The sequence below is a fragment of the Lactuca sativa genome, chromosome 2 (genome assembly GCF_002870075.4).
Source record: "Lactuca sativa cultivar Salinas chromosome 2, Lsat_Salinas_v11, whole genome shotgun sequence".
NCBI lineage: Eukaryota > Viridiplantae > Streptophyta > Magnoliopsida > Asterales > Asteraceae > Lactuca > Lactuca sativa.
Genome location: NC_056624.2, coordinates 138,524,490 through 138,543,697, shown reverse-complemented (window position 1 = coordinate 138,543,697; position 19,208 = coordinate 138,524,490).

The window sequence follows — 19,208 nt, the reverse complement described above, 5'->3', positions numbered from 1 at the left end:
GATATCTAGAATGGAGGAATATATGATCCCTTATCTAATGGACAAGTCACCGACAAAGGTCAGAGTTCATCTACAAGGTCAGAGTTCGACAGAAGCTTTTGAGAGCTACGATTGCCGGTTGGTTCCTGAAGTCATACACAATAATAGTTTTAGACTTATCCAAGTGGGAGACTGTTGGATTAATGTCTAAGTCCATAACTATAATTGGTAAGACTTGACCCGACCCGGCATGGTCCATTTGGGTTGCATACCATCATGCACTTGGATAGACTATAATGAGAGAAATAATACACTTATGGTTATTAATATATTATAAGTTCTAGTATATTAATAATAAGAATAATGAGATTATTTAATTAGTATTGATCAAGAATTAATCTAGGATTAATTAAGTGATCAAAAGAAGACTAATTAAATATATGGGTTGATTGTGTAAATCATCCATACTTGTATAGTGGGCTAATGCTCCATGGATAATCAAGTTGGGATAAAACCCATAGGATGGTCCATGGATGCTCCATGGTGTATTTGAACCCATGGATCCAAGGAAATGGAAAGTCATGACAATTAGGGTTTGCCCTAATTGTAACACTATATAAAGATATTATTCTTGGCAAAATCGGTTGCTAGTATTATTCTAGAGAGAGAGCTAGCCGATTTCATGAGTTGTAGAATTCTCTCAAGTTATTCTAAGTGTTTTGATGATTGTGATTCCATTTGAGGTGTTACACTTGGGGCACTAGGCACTCAAGCTTCATGAAGACTTACTACGCCAAAAAGGTATGTATTCTATCCTACTATATTCATTGTTTTATATGCTAGATTAGGATAATACCTTGGAAGTTCTTATTTGCATGTATAATAGAGAAAACATAGATCCAAGGTATTTAGGGTTGCATGTACACTTAGGAGTGTTAGAATGCTCAAAATCCAACAAAACGACACAATAATTTGGAACTACAAAGATGAAATGATGAAACAACTCGTGGTTATGATTGTTTATGGAGCATGTATGGTTAACTGGCACATCAATGGGATATCATACATCAATCAAGGATGTTTGATCGGGTTTGCATGATTATTCACATCTTAATTGTTATCCTCGGCATTCTAGTCATAATTGGTAAGAACATAATCAAGATTAAACATGCCATTAATATGATTCAATGAATCTCAAAAGATCTAAGAGTTTCATGTGATTAAATTTGGAAAAATGTGCTACCTACCTAAAATAGATTCGAATTTGATTACAACATCCATCTTCAAAGGTCGAATCGAAAATATGGATCTTGACCTTAATTTAAGTTATGGGTTAATAATTAAGGATTAAAATCAACTAATCTGAATTCTCTCTTCTCCCAAATTTTAGATGTCAAATCAAGACAATAATGGTCTTCCTCATTCTTCTGGCAATATTATTCCTTGTTCTTCAGGAGATTGTCTTCCAAATTTGAGTCAAGGTGAAAACATTTTCCCTTCCTTCAAAAATGGTGGAAGTGGACATCGTCTCTATTCAACCCTTTCACCTCCTCCTCTTGTGACTCTCCCAACGTCATGTTTTCCTCGAGTTGAAAGATATGAAACTACTCAAGCCCTATTGGCATGTAACATGAAGATGGAAATTATATGTGTGCACATGTTCTGAAAATGAAGTCATACATTGACAAGTTGGAAAGAATGGGTATTGTATTCCCAAGGGAGTAAGACAGTGATTTGGTTCTTGTTGAGTTGAAGACTCGTTTGAAGATTGCGTCATTGGGCTCGGCTGATAGTCCATTTATTTTGTACTCCGGTATTGGGCCTGTCCAACCGTGAGTTTGCTAGGTTTATTATATAAAGATGTGCTTGCATGCATATTAGGTTAACAATTCAGAAGTAACGATTACGATAGCATTGCATATTTATTTTATCGTTCTTGTAAACCTCCAACTCTCTACAGTTGATGTTCTTGATCGAGCTCTTCTGAGGGTTTTGTTTATAATCATTCGACTCGTTTGATTCATCGTTGAGTTGTTCATACTTTTGCTTTCATTCTTACTGTTTAAATATTTACTCACCTGTTTAAGATCTAATCGATCTTCAAGATTAAGTTTTAATCTCATCAATTGGTATTAGAGCAGGAGGCTGTGTAATCGATACACTTCTTTTCTGTGAAAAGGTTTCAATTAGGGTTTTTCCGAAATTACTGATATTTATTGAGCCGTCATCTCATTATTGACGTATCTTGATATTTATTATTTTGCCATAATCTGAGTTATTACAAATCTGATCTTTGAACAGGTTTTTCGATCATAATGGATGAGTCGCAATCGAATCCCATCAATATTTCCAACAGCATCGGTTCAACCACGAAGATTCCCATCCTATATACCCATGATTATGAAGTCTGGGCGCATCACTTCGAAGACTACGTTATAGGTTCTGAGGATAATGGATACCTCATATGGGAATTAGTCATTAATGGACCTTTTTCTCACTCTGCAACGTCGAGGATTATTAAAACTCAAAAGGAGTATAATGATCTGCTGAAAGATGTTAAAGATATTGCGCAAGATGAAAAGGACAAATTCCAGTGCAATATCAAGGCGTTACGATTGATCAGATTCGCCCTTCAGTCCGACACCTTCAGATTGGTAAGCTCATGCACGACGGCTAAGGAAGTTTGGGATAGACGTCGTGAACTGTACTCTACAAACGAGGATCTTGAACACTCTATCCAAACCTTGCTCTTATCTGAGTTTGGAGAATTTAGGCAAGGAGACGAAGAATATGTGACCCAGACGTTCGATCGCTTCAATCATCTTCTTAGCAAGATGATCAAACATGACATCGAAAGGAAGCTTATCGAGCAGAAGGTTACGTTTCTAAATGGTTTAAGGTCAGAGTGGAGAGCAGTTGTGTCCACGGGTAAAGCCCATGAACAGTTTAAATCTTATTCTTTGGCGAAACTGGTGGGTATTCTCAAGTCCCAGGAGAAGATTGTGCTGCAGGAAAAGAACGTTGTTTCAAGCCTAGGTTCGCTAGCCCTCCTTTCAAAAAGTAAAGCTGTGATGGAGGAAGAAGACTTCGACTTGGAGGAGTATGACCTCACGTCTGAGGAGTATGCTATGATGGTATCTAACCCCAAGAGGTTCTTTAAGAAAAGATTCCCCAGCAACAAAAATCGAAACTGGCAGGGGAGTTATAGTTCAGAAAAGGTTAACAATGAACCGAAGGTTGAAGAGCCCAAGAAGGAACCGAAGGCAGATGGTGATTCTGGAGTGAGCTGTTACTACTGTGGTGGGAAAAACCACTATGCTAAGGATTGTGTCCTCAAAAAGATGGCTGAAAAAGATGATGAAAAGGATGAGGAAGCTCTGCTGCAGAAGAAGCTTGATGAGATGAGAAAGAAGAAATCTACCGCTAACCCTTCCATGAATGCTCTAATTGTGCCGGGTTCGGTTGCTGATGACGAGTTCGGTGGAGTGGAAGTTTGGTCAACCGACTCCGAAGATGACGAAGTGAGGAAGCCTTCGCATGGAAAGGAGTATGTGGCTAAAGAGGAGAGCAATTGAGGCAGGTGCTTGATGGTGTCTGAAGTATCTCAGATGAGGGGATACAACACTGATGGAGGAAGCAATGAACCGAAGGAGCAACCTGATATGTGCTTTACGGCCAAACCGCTCAGCGTGCAGTTCAACGAACTCGATGAACTATTCAAGAAGGTACAATCGGTTTTTGTTTCATTTAAAGTACCACAAAGCTCCTATGAAAAAGAACTAAAAAGTGTTAATTCACGAATCTCACATCTAGATAGTAGTTTAACTCAAACTCGAGTCACCAATTCTAACCTAACTGATCAATTAAGCAGGGTGTCTTCGAAGAGTGAGGAGCGGCGCATGTGGATCGAGTTGAAGGAGTCTGAATTAGTTAAAATAAAAGACGAAAACATTTATTTACAGAGAGACAATTTAAAGTTGTTAAAACAACGTAATGTTTTTTGTTTGATTGCAAAACGTCTTTATACTAATATTACTCAGCTTCACTTGGATTGTGAGATAGGACAAAAGATCCATTGCATGATTTTACCCTTCCTTGAGTTTAAGGAGGATGAAATCGATGCTGAAGCCTATAATTGTGAGAGTGTGATATCATCTGATGACGTCAATCCGACCTATATGTATGGACTGGACAAAATTGAATCTTTCATTAAATCCAAGGACCACAAGGACATGCTCAAAAACCTTTTGGATGAAAATGATAGACTTAAACTGACAACCGAAACCATACAAAAATTTGACTCTTTAAATGCCAACTTGAGCTCAGAAAATAAAATTGATGTTGAAAATACATCTGAGCTTAATGAGGATGACAACATGAGTGAAATTTCTGTAGAGGACATGGTTGACTGCTCAGAATTTGTGAAAAGCGAACCTGAAAACCACAAGAATCTAATTTCTGAAAATTCAGTGGAGTTCGCTCGGTTGTCCCAACAAAAGTCCCTGATCTTAGCAGAAAAAGCAGTTGTATATCAAAAGGTCAGGACCACTCCAAATCAAGTGTACAAGGTCACAGGAGTAACCGAACATCAGACCGTTGAACTCATAGCTATCGTAAACGAAGATAATGCTGATGGCTGCGATGAGTTCTTTTGGTCAGCTCCAATCGATAATGTAGATGAAACCAAAGGCTTGTCAGAAAGGACTTCATGGATCAGTAAAGGTAGATATATACCAGAACCCTTGAACAAGCCAGACAATTTCGATGTGCCAAGTACCAGTGGTACGAAAGACATTCCTCAAGAGAATGGAAGCTCAGCCAAAGAAGAAGTTCCCTCTAGTTCGTCAGTTCAAAGTGAAACTCCCACAGTCCAAAGTGAACCGGCCAAGGAGAAACCGAAAACGAATGCCAATATCCATCATCAACAGAAGCAGATGAGGAATAAGAAACGTGAAAGGAACCAGAGATACAGGAAGAACCTCTCTGAAAGGAAACAATTCTGGCAATCCCAGAATGCTTATTTCTCACATCAAGACAAAAATCTGAAGGTTGAGAATGATCCTGTCCAAAAGCATGAGACCCACAACAACCGAAAGCCAAGGTTCGGTTCGGAAAAGAATACCAACCGAAAGCAAAGGTTCGGTTCTGAGGATGACTCCAACCGAAAGCCAAGGTTCGGCTCACAGAACGACTTCAACCGAAAGCAAAGGTTCGGTTCTGTTATCAAAGGAAATCAAAACTCTAAGGTAAGTCCCACCAATGATCAAAAGCAAAAGGGTCACCTAGAGTCTCCAGCCAAGAAGTCATCTCAATCTAAGCCCACTCCTTCTCATTCATCTAATTCTTCTAATTCTTCCAATTCATCTCCATCTTGCTCTAAAGCTCATTCTGTTCGTTCTCAAAAATCTCATTCGTCAGCTGAACAAAAGAGCAAACAGAAGGTTTCTGCATCCAAACTAGAGTCTAAACCGAACGCACCTAATCCCAATAAAATAAAAGTCTTTACCATTAAAAAGAAAGATGAAACAACACTCATAAAACGAACATATCTTGTTGACATCTCTCTTACTATTCCTGTTCCTGTGAAAGGCTCACGTGGACCCAAGAAACTTTGGGTTCCTAAATCTGCTTAATATTTGCAGGTTATAAGTGACGAGCAGTTTGACGAAGAATGGTACATCGATAGTGGCTGCTCACGTCACATGACAGGGAGGAAAGAGGAGCTCAGGGAATACAGGTCTCTTGCAAATGGTGGCAACGTTAAGTTTGGAAACAACTCTTTCGGCACCATAAAGGGATACGAAATGATAACTAATGGTGATTTTACTATAAGGAAGGTGGCATATGTGGAAGGACTGCAACACAACCTCATCAGTGTATCTCAGCTTGTTGGAGGTACAGGTCTCAAAGTCTCATTCGACGATGAAGGTTCTGAAATTATTGAGAAGAAGACGAAGAAAGTAATTCTCAAATCTGAACGTAAGGGTGAAATGTTTCCTCTAAACCTCAAACCCATCAAAGGAAACCCAGCTATTTGCTTGTTATCAAAAGCACAATCTGACGAAAGCTAGTTGTGGCACCGAAGACTCTCTCATCTCAACTTTAAAGATATCAACAAACTTGTCACTGGAGGTCATGTTCGAGGTCTTCCATTGCTCAAGTTCGACAGAGATCATTTGTGTGCTGCATGCGAAATGGGGAAACAGAGTCGTCAAAGTCATCCATCCATAATTAACACAAAAGTTGTTGAACCACTCGAATTACTTCATATTGATTTGTGTGGTCCATCATCTACCGAAAGCATCGGTGGTAGCAAGTACATTCTTGTTATTGTTGATGACTTTTCACGATTTACATGGGTGTTCTTTTTAAAGCTCAAATCTGAAGCGACTCAAAAGCTGAAAGTTTTCATCAAACAGATTGAAGTACAGCTCAAGAAGGTCGTTCGCAACATCAGGAGCGACAATGGTCTGGAATTCAAGAACAAGGAATTTGAAGAATTTCTGGCAGAAAAGGGAATAAGTCACAACTTCTCAGCTCCCTACACACCTCAACAGAACGGAATTGTCGAAAGACGAAACCGATCTTTGTGTGAAGCTGCCCGAACTATGCTAAGTTTCGCTTCCTTACCTCTTTATTTTTGGGCTGATGCTATTTCTGCTGCTTGTTTTACACATAACAGGTCATATCTCAACAAGCGCTTCACGCTCACGCCTTACGAGATTCTCAACAACAGAAAGCCCAATGTAAAATTTTTCCACGTGTTCGGCTCACGGTGTTTCATCTTTAACTCTAAAGAACACCGCAACAAGTTCGATGTCAAAGCCGACGAGGGAATATTTCTGGGTTACTCTCTCACTTCCAAAGCATACAGAGTCCTAAACAAGCGTTCGAGGAAAATCGAAGAGACCTATTACGTGACTTTTGATTATAGCTATGTCAAAAAGCTACAGGCCAAAGAAGACACATCTGGGGAAATCTTTCCTCAAACTGGCCAAGTCACAGTCTCGATCGCTAATCTATACGAGAAGTTTATGGAGCTCTTTGACGAACCAAAAAAAGCTACTCTCTCAGAAGCAGGTGCAGCAGACAACAAGGTAGACCACATGGAACAAATTGTCGAAGAAGATGCCAGGAGAATGAACGAAGGAGGATCGAATTCTGATGAACCTCTATCCAACGATGCTTCAGTTGAGGGGGAGCCAAGCTCACAAGTTGAGGGGGAGCCAAGCTCACATGTTGAGGGGGAGCCAAGCTCACATGTTGAGGGGGAGCCAAGCTCACATGTTGAGGGGGAGCCAAGTTCTCCAAATACTCCAGAAAGTCCAACTCCAACCGAAAGTACTTCTCCAACCGAAAGTACTTCTCCAACCGAAAGTGCTTCACCAACCGAAGGTGTATCAACGTCTAAAAGCCCAGCACCACAAGAAACCTCTGAACCTCAAGCTTCTCATAGCTCTTCTATCGAAGGGGAGCATGCTGATATGTCGCTCGACCACGAAAGCCAATCCGAGCCAGAAGAAATGATCAATGCTGAACTAGACCCAACCTTTGATCCAAACTACCCTCCTCTCACTAAATGGACCAGAGATCATCCTATCTCTCAAGTGGTTGGTGATGTCTCTGAAAAGGTCCTAACCCGATCACAACTAAAGGCAAAACAAACATCCTTATTCTCCAAAGTTGAGTTTTGTATGTTTAACTCTTTCGTATCAAAAGTTGAACCGAAGACAGTTAACACTGCTCTCGATCACTCCGATTGGGTTCAAGCGATGCAAGACGAACTGAACGAATTTGAAAGGAACAAAGTCTGGCGCCTCATTCCAACTCCTCCAGATGCCTCGGTTGTTGGTCTCAAATGGGTCTTTAGGAATAAAATGGACAAGGAAGGGAACGTGATAAGGAACAAAGCTCGTCTGGTTGTAAAAGGATCTTGTCAGGAGGAAGGGATTGATTATGAAGAGACTTTCGCTCCGGTAGCTAGGCTCGAATCTGTGAGAATCTTTCTTGCTTATGCTGCTCACAAAAACTTCGAAGTTTTCCAAATGGACGTCAAGTGTGCATTTCTTAATGGAGAACTAGAAGAAACAGTGTACGTAGAGCAACCTCCTGGGTTCGTGAACGAAAAGTATCCAAATCATTGCTACATTTTGGATAAAGCTGTGTATGGTCTCAAACAAGCTCCGAGAGCCTGGTATGAAACACTAACTAAATTCTTAAAGATGTCCAAATTCAAACAAGGTTCGGTTGACCCAACCTTCTTTCGCAAAAAGGAAGGTAACCACCTTATGATAGTTCAAATTTATGTCGATGACATCATCTTTGGCTCAACGAATCCCAGCCTAACAGCTAAATTCAGAAAGCTGATGGAGACTAAATTTGAAATGAGCTCAATGGGTCCTATTAACTTTTTCCTTGGTTTAAATATTAGACAGGGACCCGAAGGCATCTTTATCAATCAGGAAGCTTACACGAAGACTCTCCTAGCAAAGTTTGGTATGATGGGAGACTCCAAAGTCAAAGTCCCAATGGCATTCGGCACCAAGCTAACTCCATCTCTAGATAAACCGGCTGTTGATATCACGCTTTATCGTCAAATGATAGGCTCACTAATGTATCTTACTGCTAGCAGGCCTGACATCATGTTTTCTGTGTGTTACTGTGCTAGATTTCAGGCAAACCCACGGGAACCTCACATGCTTGCAGTCAAGAACATTCTACGCTATCTCAAGCGAACTACCTCCTTAGGTCTATGGTATCCATCCAACTCAGGCTTCTTCATTCAAGCCTACTCAGATGCAGACCTTAGAGGATGTGGACTCGACAGAAAAAGCACCACTAGCGGCTGTCAATTCCTTGATGGGAAGTTGGTCAGTTGGCAATCCAAGAAACAAACGTGCGTGTCGTTGTCTACTGCCGAAGCAGAATACATAGCCGCTGCATCCTGCACCTCCCAAGTGATTTGGATCCAGAGTCAACGTCGAGACTATGAACTCAATATGAAGAAGATCCCACTATATTGTGACTCTAAAAGTGCAATTAGGATCTGTCATAACCCAATGCAACACTCTAAAACCAAACACATAGCACTGAGGTATCACTTCATCAAAGATCACCTAGAAGATTTGAAATGATTTTTATCTCTCCATTACATTCGTTTCATCAACATAACCCTTGAGACTCTTAGAAATTACCACTGAGGTTTATGGTTACACAACAACTGTGTTTATGATCTCAGTTTCGTGCCACTACGGGCTGAGTGAAACCCAACATTCAACACCACATCTGAATTGACGGTGAACAATAAATTTGCTCAAGTTTTCACCTACGAATTGACGGATGTATCCTACTGAAATCTCAAATTTTATTTTTGTGTGATTCCTATGAAATTGTTAAACACCATAACATTTCTACCCTTGGGATCCAGTTTTTAATTTTTTTTTATGATATTTTATATTTTCCCAGCCAATTTAAAATTAATTTCTACCTACTTGTTCAACAGACTACACCGGTCTCACAAGTACTTTGTTCACTTTCTTTCTTATTTCAAGATTAGAATTGTTGAATCAAAGCGAAAGCCACCCTTACTTAGCCAATTAAAAGAAGTCTTTCAACATTTACTAATAAATGTTTGATCGTCATTCAACGGGAAACCACATTAACACTTTGAGGTCTCTCTTGATCTCGAAGGAAGAGATTCGTGCCCGGGATCATTTGTTTCGTGTCATTCTTGACATCACAGTCATTCCTAAAAAGAGTTGCTTTATTTCTTTTCTTTTTACACTCTTTGCACGAAAATCTTTGATTTTCCAATATTCCGTTACTAATAATTACAGGCTGAATTATTGCTTTGGTGGTTAATTTTCAAGTTGTGGTCAAAGATCATCCAAGTGGCCATTTAATTCAAAAGATGCAATTTAAAGGATAAGACAAAAAGTTGCTGACTCAGGCGGGAGTTAAAAGGATTGAATTTCAAACGACGGTAAAAAGGGAATGCGTGTGAATTTGGAACGTCTACACTTTTACTGACATCATGGACGCGTGTGCGAATTTCAAGCGACACCTCTCTGGCACTTAAAGGCGCGTGAGGATTTGAACCGGTTTATTCTAAAACGGCCCTTGTTGGGCGGCGTGATCCTAGGAATCTGACACTCTCTCTCCTACGAGATCATCGCATGCCTTAACTGTCACGCATAGAAGATTTGAAACGATTTTTCTCTCTCCTTTCCCCCACTATAAAAGGCAGTCTCTACTCTCATTTACCTCTTTACAGCATCCGGAATTTACAAGATAGCAAACACTCCCAAAAGCTTCACTGTTCATCTTCTTCTTCTACCTTCAACAATGGTAGAATCATCGTCAGTCCATGCTACCTCGCACATCCTCCCCATCCGTCCACAACAATGCTTAATGATCGACCTCACTCCTTCGTTGTACGATTCTTACATGACGCCGATCATCGAGTGCTTGAAGTACTCTCAGATCGGTCCTGCACTCACTAGGGTTGAATCTGTGCCCATGGAGATTCTTTCGCAGGTGTATGCGACTGCTCTTTACGACAAAGCAGTCGAACGTGTATTCTTCAAGGTTGCTGATCACAAGACCTCCATTTCTCGCCAACGATTTGGTACACTGCTAGGGTTGGCTGCTGATCCTTCACGAGTTCATCCGGAGTCGATTCCGCTTGGGCATCTCTACAACATGTTTTACAACATGGGGTACACGGAGGCGCTCCCCTCCGTCGCGAAGTTCAAGAAATCCTGCTTGCCGCCACAATGGAACGGCTTGTTTACAGTCCTCTTCAAGGGCTTATCTGAACGGAGCTCAGGATCCGATGGTTCAAGTCGACTGTTCCTGTCGATCATGTATGCTGTTTACAACGAAGTCAATCTAGAATTTGGGTTGGTCATCTGGCAACAGCTCATCCAGAGCCTTTCTTCCTCTTCACGACACTCTGGGTGTCGTACGCCCGGTTCTGGACGATTATCTCAAAATGGGCGATGGACAAATTCGACATTCCCATTGCTGTAGGTGCATCGATGTCTTCGATCGGTACGTTTCATACCACGAAGATCATCGTCTCTGATGCATTTAAGTTCTCCTTCATTGGCTCTATTCGGAGACAATGTACCGCGATGTTCCGTCCGATAGCAGGATCGTCCAGACGATAAAGGAATTCAAGGCGTCTGGTCCTAGGGTTCTAACACAGGAAATGCTCAAGTCAATCCATGACGCAGACAAACCTGTCAACAGGGGCAAAAAGGCAGAAAAAGGGAAGCAAGTGAGCAAGGCTCCTAAAGGTCCTTCTCCCAGGAAGAGGAAACAAACCAAACCGGAACAGTCCCCGCAACCGAAGAGAAGGAAGACTCAACCGAAGCGAAAGCTTGTAATCGCTTCCTCTTCGAGTGATTCAGAAAACGAGAGTTCGGGTTCGGATGGCTCTCAAAGAGGCGACACCCCTCCCAGAGGCAACACCCCACCCCGATCACCTACCCCAGACATGGAACTTCATGTCTCACCAGTTTGTTCACCTCCTCCAACCATCCCTACTTCCATTCCCACCATAAACCCCTCCACCACCCTACCTAAAACCTCTTTCCCTATACCACCACCCATTTTCATAGATACCACTACCACAACTGCTAAGGGTACAACCAACGTATCTGATACGGGGGTTCATACCAGTGCAACCGAAACCCCTCCTGTAACCGAACCACCTCAAACCGAAACCCAACAAACAACCGAACCTACCCATACTCAACCACCACCCGAAACCCCACCTACAAACACTCAACCTGAACCTACCTACACCACAACACCCCCAGCTTCACCACCCCCACCATCTCCAGATCATGCCTCTAATGGAGATAACCCATTTCTTGGCGGAGACAACATGACCTTCGATTCGGTCTACTTTAGTCCGTTTCAGGTTCTTAGTGACGATGAGGACGATGCTCCAGTGACAAAGAAGCATCTCAAGGAGCTAAACGAGAAGGTTGACTTACTTCTTGCGTCATCCACCAACTCTCAGTCCTCTCTCTCTGAAGCCGCTCTTCAGAAAATTGTTGACGCCTTCTCCAGGGCTCAGCATGATTCTGTTGCTTCAGCTACAGCAGCTATAGACGCCTCCACAAAAGCCTATGAGGCTGCGACCGCAAAAGTCGATAAACTATTCTCAGACGCCTCTTCCCTGTTGAAGTCCTTACAGGAGAGCGCTGATGCCACCAAGACAACTTTGGAACCAATCGTTCAGCAATTGGCCAATTTCGTCTCAACGGAGTTACAGTCATTCGCTACCTTACGCCAATCCATCAGCGATGACAACTCGGCCCTTCGTGCCTCCATTGACAAGCGCCTCGCTAAGATTCAGGAGGATCTCGCAGCAGAAAATTCGTTAATGGACGTTTTGGCAAGCAAAACCACCGCCCTCAAGGTCAAGAGCTCTCAGATTTCAAACTATCAGCAACAGCTTGAAGCTCTTCGATCCGAACGGGAGGTTATAAAAACTTGTGTTTCGGATGTACACGCTGCCCTATCTAACATCCTGGAAGCACACGATCCCATCCTCAATCACTCGGTGAGGCAAACCCTTGCTGAGAAACTTACTCCTGCCATGGACCTTCTTAGCAAAATCGAAGGCTTACCCAGTTTTGTGTCCAATCCGAAACAAGGGAGGGAAGGGAAGAAGTCCGGATCGAAACCACCTCCTTCCTCAACAGCTGCTCACACAACCGAACCACCTCCGTCTGGTCAAGCTTCGGGTTCGGGTGTGAAGGACAAAGGAAAGAACATAGCTGAGGAAGAGGATGAAGATGACAAGGAAACCATTGCTGACTTGCTTAAACGCAAAAACAGTCGCAATGTGGAAGACAATAACATTCGTGTGGCGCGAGAGGCTGAAGAAGCCGAACGCAAGCAGAAGGAAGCCCACGATCTCCTCTAGAGCAGGAAGACTCTCTTCCCTGCCTGGACTCGGGAGAGAATGATCAAGGAGGCCATAGACACACCTAGCATCCTATGGCTCGAACTAGTGATATCGTTCGACTGCAATAACTCTGTTGATTCGCAGTTCGATATGCCGTTGACTCGAAAGGCGTTTATCTTCCACGCCTTCTCCAATATTTATGAAGTCCCTCATCCGAATGCTGAGGTCGATAGGGAGCTTATCGAGTTCTATCTGAAAGCTGCTCAACCACAATATCAGACATGGAGCGCTCAGAAGATCGTGAACGTTCAGGTCTTAAAGCCTTACACCGAAGGGAGATTCATCAACGTTCGGTTCAGGGTGATAAGAGGATCTGCTAAAACCGAACATCTTATATCTTTGGCAGACTTACCGAACTTAAACCCTCATGATTGGATTGTTTTACACAACATCCTTTTGACGAACGAAGCAGAATATGGTCCTATTATAGACCATCTCAAGAGGATGATTGTTTGTTACATCATGGAGGTTGCCCTTATGGATCAGGAGATTGCCATAGTCTTCAAGAAGAAACCGAAGATAGCTCCTGTGGGATCGGCCAGTGATCTCAATCAAATGAAGATGGGCAAGATCGATCCGAGACGTAATTCGGTCATGTTCACTAGAGCAGAAGGACACAAATGTCTCTTTGCTTTGGCGGATAAGCATCTTTACACCAATACTTGCCTTGAGCATGTTTTGTCAATCATCCGAAGGTGTAAGGAGAATGCAGCAGACGATGTCAAGTACTTCAACGACATGATCCAATGGTACATCAGATTCAGGAAAACGATACTTGCTCTGATATCTCGTCTGTTTGAGACCGTGAAGAAGAAGGTACCCGGTGCTGCTGCTGGCCCTAGTAAAAAGTGAAGATCTCGCTCCAATTGACGCAAAGGGGGAGATTGTTGAGTTGAAGACTCGTTTGAAGATTGCGTCATTGGGCTCGGCTGATAGTCCATTTATTTTGTACTCCGGTATTGGGCCTGTCCAACCGTGAGTTTGCTAGGTTTATTATATAAAGATATGCTTGCATGCATATTAGGTTAACAATTCAGAAGCAACGATTACGATAGCATTGCAGATTTATTTTATCGTTCTTGTAAACCTGCAACTCTCTACAGTTGATGTTCTTGATCGAGCTCTTCTGAGGGTTTTGTTTATAATCATTCGACTCGTTTGATTCATCGTTGAGTTGTTCATACTTTTGCTTTCGTTCTTACTGTTTAAATATTTATTCACCTGTTTAAGATCTAATCGATCTTCAAGATTAAGTTTTAATCTCATCAGTTCTTCTTTTGCTTCATAGGTCATATGGTCAGTTCGTAGAGAACTTTCATATGAGGAATCTTGACGTGACCTTAATTGATTTGACCGAGAAGTTGATAGTTAATGAAGTAGAAATGATTAAGAACACATCTGAAGTAGATTTACTTAAAGGGTATAGTTCGAACAGTTCCATGGGCGTTGACAATGGTAACATTGGTAATTCAGAAAAAGATTTCTCTTCTCTATGGGAGGGGCCATCCAAGATCAAACCGTTTGATCATATGGAAAAGAGAAAGTTCAATTATGGGATCTTTCCATGTGCTAGTACATGTTGATATGGACTCTTCAGATCCATCACAAGGGACAATAACTCTTTTCGTAATGATTTACAAATACTTTAATAAATATGATTATGTTTATAAGATTACGCATATTCTGAAACTTTTTGAAAATTTCATGAGTAACAGAATGAATAGAAGAATCTATTAGGTAGAAAGTTAAAAGATTCTCCAATTTGAAAAGAAAGGAGAGTACTTTAGTATCATGTTTTATGATCATCTTAGTAATTATAGAATTGTATCACAATTAATCTTCCAATAACATCTTAGTGCAATTGTATGACTAAGAAGAGGAATCAAACATTGTTGGAAATGGTTCGATCATGGATGAGTCATACTTTGTTCCAATTGAGGTTTAGAGCCATGCTCTAGTAACTATGAATCGTATCTTGAAACTCAATTTTCAAAACTAAGAAGGATGATAACACCTTGTAACATGTGGAGTAATAATGTTTTCTTACTCTAGCACATTTAGAATTGGAGTTTTCATTGGGAAACAAAAGATAAACTAAATCCTATTCTACGAAGTGTTTCCACATGACCTTTTGAATGTTTGTTTTAGCTCATCAAGGAATGTTCCTTGAGAGTAAACTCACATATCAAGAAGTCAGTGGGAGTCATGAAAGATCTAGTATGCTCAAGAGTCATATTAAAGTGATATTGCTAAATAACATATGATACTAATGGGTCACACTAATAACAACTTGATACAATTGATTATTTATTAGAAATTGATTTTAATAAATATTCAATAAAACTCTTATAATTAAATTAGAATTATTTGTTTCATGGAAATAATAATTTTCATTAGCAAGTAACATTATACTATTTCATATGGTATGAATTAATAAGTCATGCACAACTTTTTGGACTAGTTAAAAACTTGTTGTCTTTTCTTTATGCAATTTTCGAGATATGCATAAAAAGAAGAAATGTATGACCTGTCTAATCATGCTTTAAAGGCATGGGAGACATGCTTATGACAATGGAGACTAGTTTGCTTAAAGTGCTAAGGACTAATGGTTAATAGCTTCACCTTATGCATATTAATAAGAGGGCTTGGATTTGGCAAGAGTGCTCATTCCTTCCTTGAGGCATATGGCCGAAAGTTCCTCTTCTTCTCTCATTCTCTCTAGTTTTGCTTTGAAGACTTGGAGATTAATTGCATTTATAATCTCTTGAAGTGCATACTTTGGTTATGAACTTCAATCTTAAGAGTTGAAGAGTTTTGGACTAGCATCCACATCAAGTTGAGTCATTGTTGGTGTCTCAAAGGTTCCACATTCTTTATCAACTTCCAAACCTCCCAAGAGGACCCAAAGGACTACAAAGGTTGTTATTTCTTCACCTCTTCTTTTGTTGGTGTTTAAATCTTTCTATAACTTGCAAGAAGATCCTTGGTGGGTATAAAATGTTTATGTTACTTCAAAATTAAAGTCTTCTGTTGCCATATTTTTCAAGTTTATGAAACTATTTTTGAACTAAAACCCAACAATTGGTATCAGATCCATCTTGCAAGTTTGGTTAGATTTTTTGATTTTTGGAAATCTTAGTTTATGGAGAATATGGATAACTTGTTTTTGTATAAAAATAAGTTCATACATATTTCTATGACAACTTTTTTTTTTAATTTTATGTGACAAAATTTTCATGCATCTTTTGTCATTTAAAGTTGTCTTAGAAAAACAAATGTTGTTCGATATGTATATTGATGTATATGATGTGCACAAACTAGCCAAGGACCAATGTGTTGTTATGTTATTGTGTTGGTTATTTTTGTTATAAAATGGTTGTAATGATTTATTTATTCATATGGTATGTAATAATTAAATAGATTAGCTTTTCTTGGTTGTTTTTGTAAAGTAATAGATTGGTTTTTAGAATTAATTTATTTGTACAAAAATGTAACAAGAAATCAAGTTGGAACCATTTTTGAAAAAAAAAAGAGCAATTTTCAATTTTAAAAGGTGTGCAGGATTTTCAGTGACATTTTCTGAAAAGTGTCACTAATGCTGTTTCCAAATGGCTGTTGGCTTTTAGCGACAGTTGCTGAATTTTAGCCTTCAAGAAGTTTTTCCAATCTTTTGCAAGCAATGGGTGCTTACTTAAGTGGGATCTTCTTCAACAACATTACAAGAAGATTTTTGGTCCCCTTAAATGTCCCTTTAGGAATAGACTTGACAATTTGAAAATATAAATTTTAAGTATTGGATAAACCCACGCTTAGAGATTAGTTCATGGATTTTATCATGTATAATTCTAAGATGATAATATCTACTAGTCTTAAGCGGAGATATATAGTTCATAGTTTACGAATCAGTTATGCATTGGTTTACCCAGACGTATCTCGTAACTGAGTGTTATAAAGAGTAATTTCATGCATGATTTGGTTAGTAAAATGTATGATTATATAGTCAAAGTATATCATTCCTTTTTTCTTAACCAGAAAAGCGATATCTTTGGGCCCCTCGATGATTTGTTGCCGACATCTGAAGTGCTTGGCTGAGCCCCGAACAGAGGATTATACAATCCTTTATCTAAAGGACGCGTCACTGATTAGGTCAGAGTTCGACAACGGCTTTTAAGAGCTATGATTGCTAATTGGATTTTGAAGTTACATTGGCAGTTATAGTTATTAGAGTTTTCCAAGTGAGAGACTGTTGAATTAGGTGTCTAAGCCCATAACTGTAACTGGGATGTACTTGACCCGATAGTAGCATGGTCCTTTTGGGTTGCCTTCACCAGTGCAATTTGATAGGATGGACTTTTGAGAATAAGGTTATTTGTGATTTATTAATATATTATAAGTATAATATATTAATTGAGAAATCAAATTATTTAATGAGTATTGATCAAGAACTAATTTGGAATTAATTTACTGGTCAGAAGGGACTGATTAAATAAATCAATGATTCTTATAGTGTGTGCCAATGATCCATGGTTGATTAGGATGGGATAAACCAATATAATAGTCCATGCAGGTTTAACCCATGGAGTCTAAGAAATATGAAGGGTTATTGTGCATTAGGGTTTGCATGGATGAAACCCTAGCCTTTGTAACACTATAAAAGCAAACCCCTAGAGCTAAATTTGGTTGCCTATTCATTCTAAGAGAGTGATAATCGATTTTGAGTTAACTAGCCCACTCTCTCAAGCCTCCTTTTGCATTTGGTGTTTGTGACACATTAGAGGCATCACACTTGAGGTGCTAAAGCTTTCTAAGTCCAAGAACTACAAACTACATCAAGAGGTATTCATCTAACTTGGTTTTTATCTTGTATATCCTCTATTGTATGCTAGTTAGGATGTATGCTTTGGAAAATTCAAATTGCATGTATAATTAGAGAAACATAGATCCAAAGCATCTAGGGTTGCATATGCATCATAGGAGTGTTATAGTGCTTAAAACCCAACACCTTTATGGCTGGTACAACTCAAAGGTATTCAATGAATTTCTTCAACCATATTGCCTCCTTCGACGCTTCACTTACTGCTATGTACTCTGATTCGCACGTTGAATCAGCCATAGTATCCTGTTTGGAACTTTTCCAAGTAACTGCTCCTCCATTTAGGGTAAATACCCAGTCTGACTGAGATTGGAAGTTATCTCTGTCGATCTGAAAGCTGGCGTCACTATACCCTATCACTCTCAAGTCATCACTCCCACCAAGTGTAAGGATCCAGTCCTTAGTCATTCGCAGGTACGTAAGATGTTCTTAACTGTTGTCCAATGAGCTCTACCCAGGTGAGCTCTACCCGGGTTCCCTTGATATCGGCTAACCATGGTCAACGCAAAAGCCACATCGGGGCGAGTACATGTCATAGCGTACATGATCAAGCCAACGACGGAAACATATGACACTCAACTCATTTCCACTATCTTGACATCAGTACTCGGACTCTGAGTCTTACTCAACTTGGTATTGCTTTGGATTGGCAGTTCCCCTTTCTTGGAATTCTCCATGCTAAAATGTTTCAGCACCTTATCCAAGTAAGTACTTCGACTATGTCCTATTAGTCTCCTACTTCTATTTCTCAAAATCCTTATCCCCAGAATGTAAGCAACTTCCCCTAGACCCTTCATAGCGAAACACTTCCCTAGCCAGGACTTAGCCTCCTGCAAGGTCGGGATTTCGTTTCGTATGAGCAGTATGTCATCAACATACAAAACTAGAAAGCTAACTATACTCCCACTAGCCTTGACATACACACGAGACTCATCCTCGGTTCTCGAAAAACCAAACTCTTTGACTTTCTCATAGAAACAAAGATTCCATCTACGAGACACTTGCTTTAATCCATAGATGAATTTCTCAAGCTTGCACACTCTATTAGGATATTTAGTACCCACAAAACCCTCTGGATGACACATGTAAACATCTTCATCCGACTTCCCGTTAAGGAAGGTAGTTTTGGCATCCATCTGCCAAATTGCATAATCATGAAACACAATGATTGCTAACATAACCCTAATAGACTTGATCTTGGCCACTGGTGAGAAGGTCTCATCATAGTCAACCCCCAGGGTTTGAGTAAAGCCCTTCACAACCAGTCGTTCCTTGAACGTATGCATTTTCCCATCCATGTCGGTCTTCTTCTTGAAGATCCACTTACACGCGACCGTTTTACGACCCAATACGTTGTCAACCAAGTTCCAA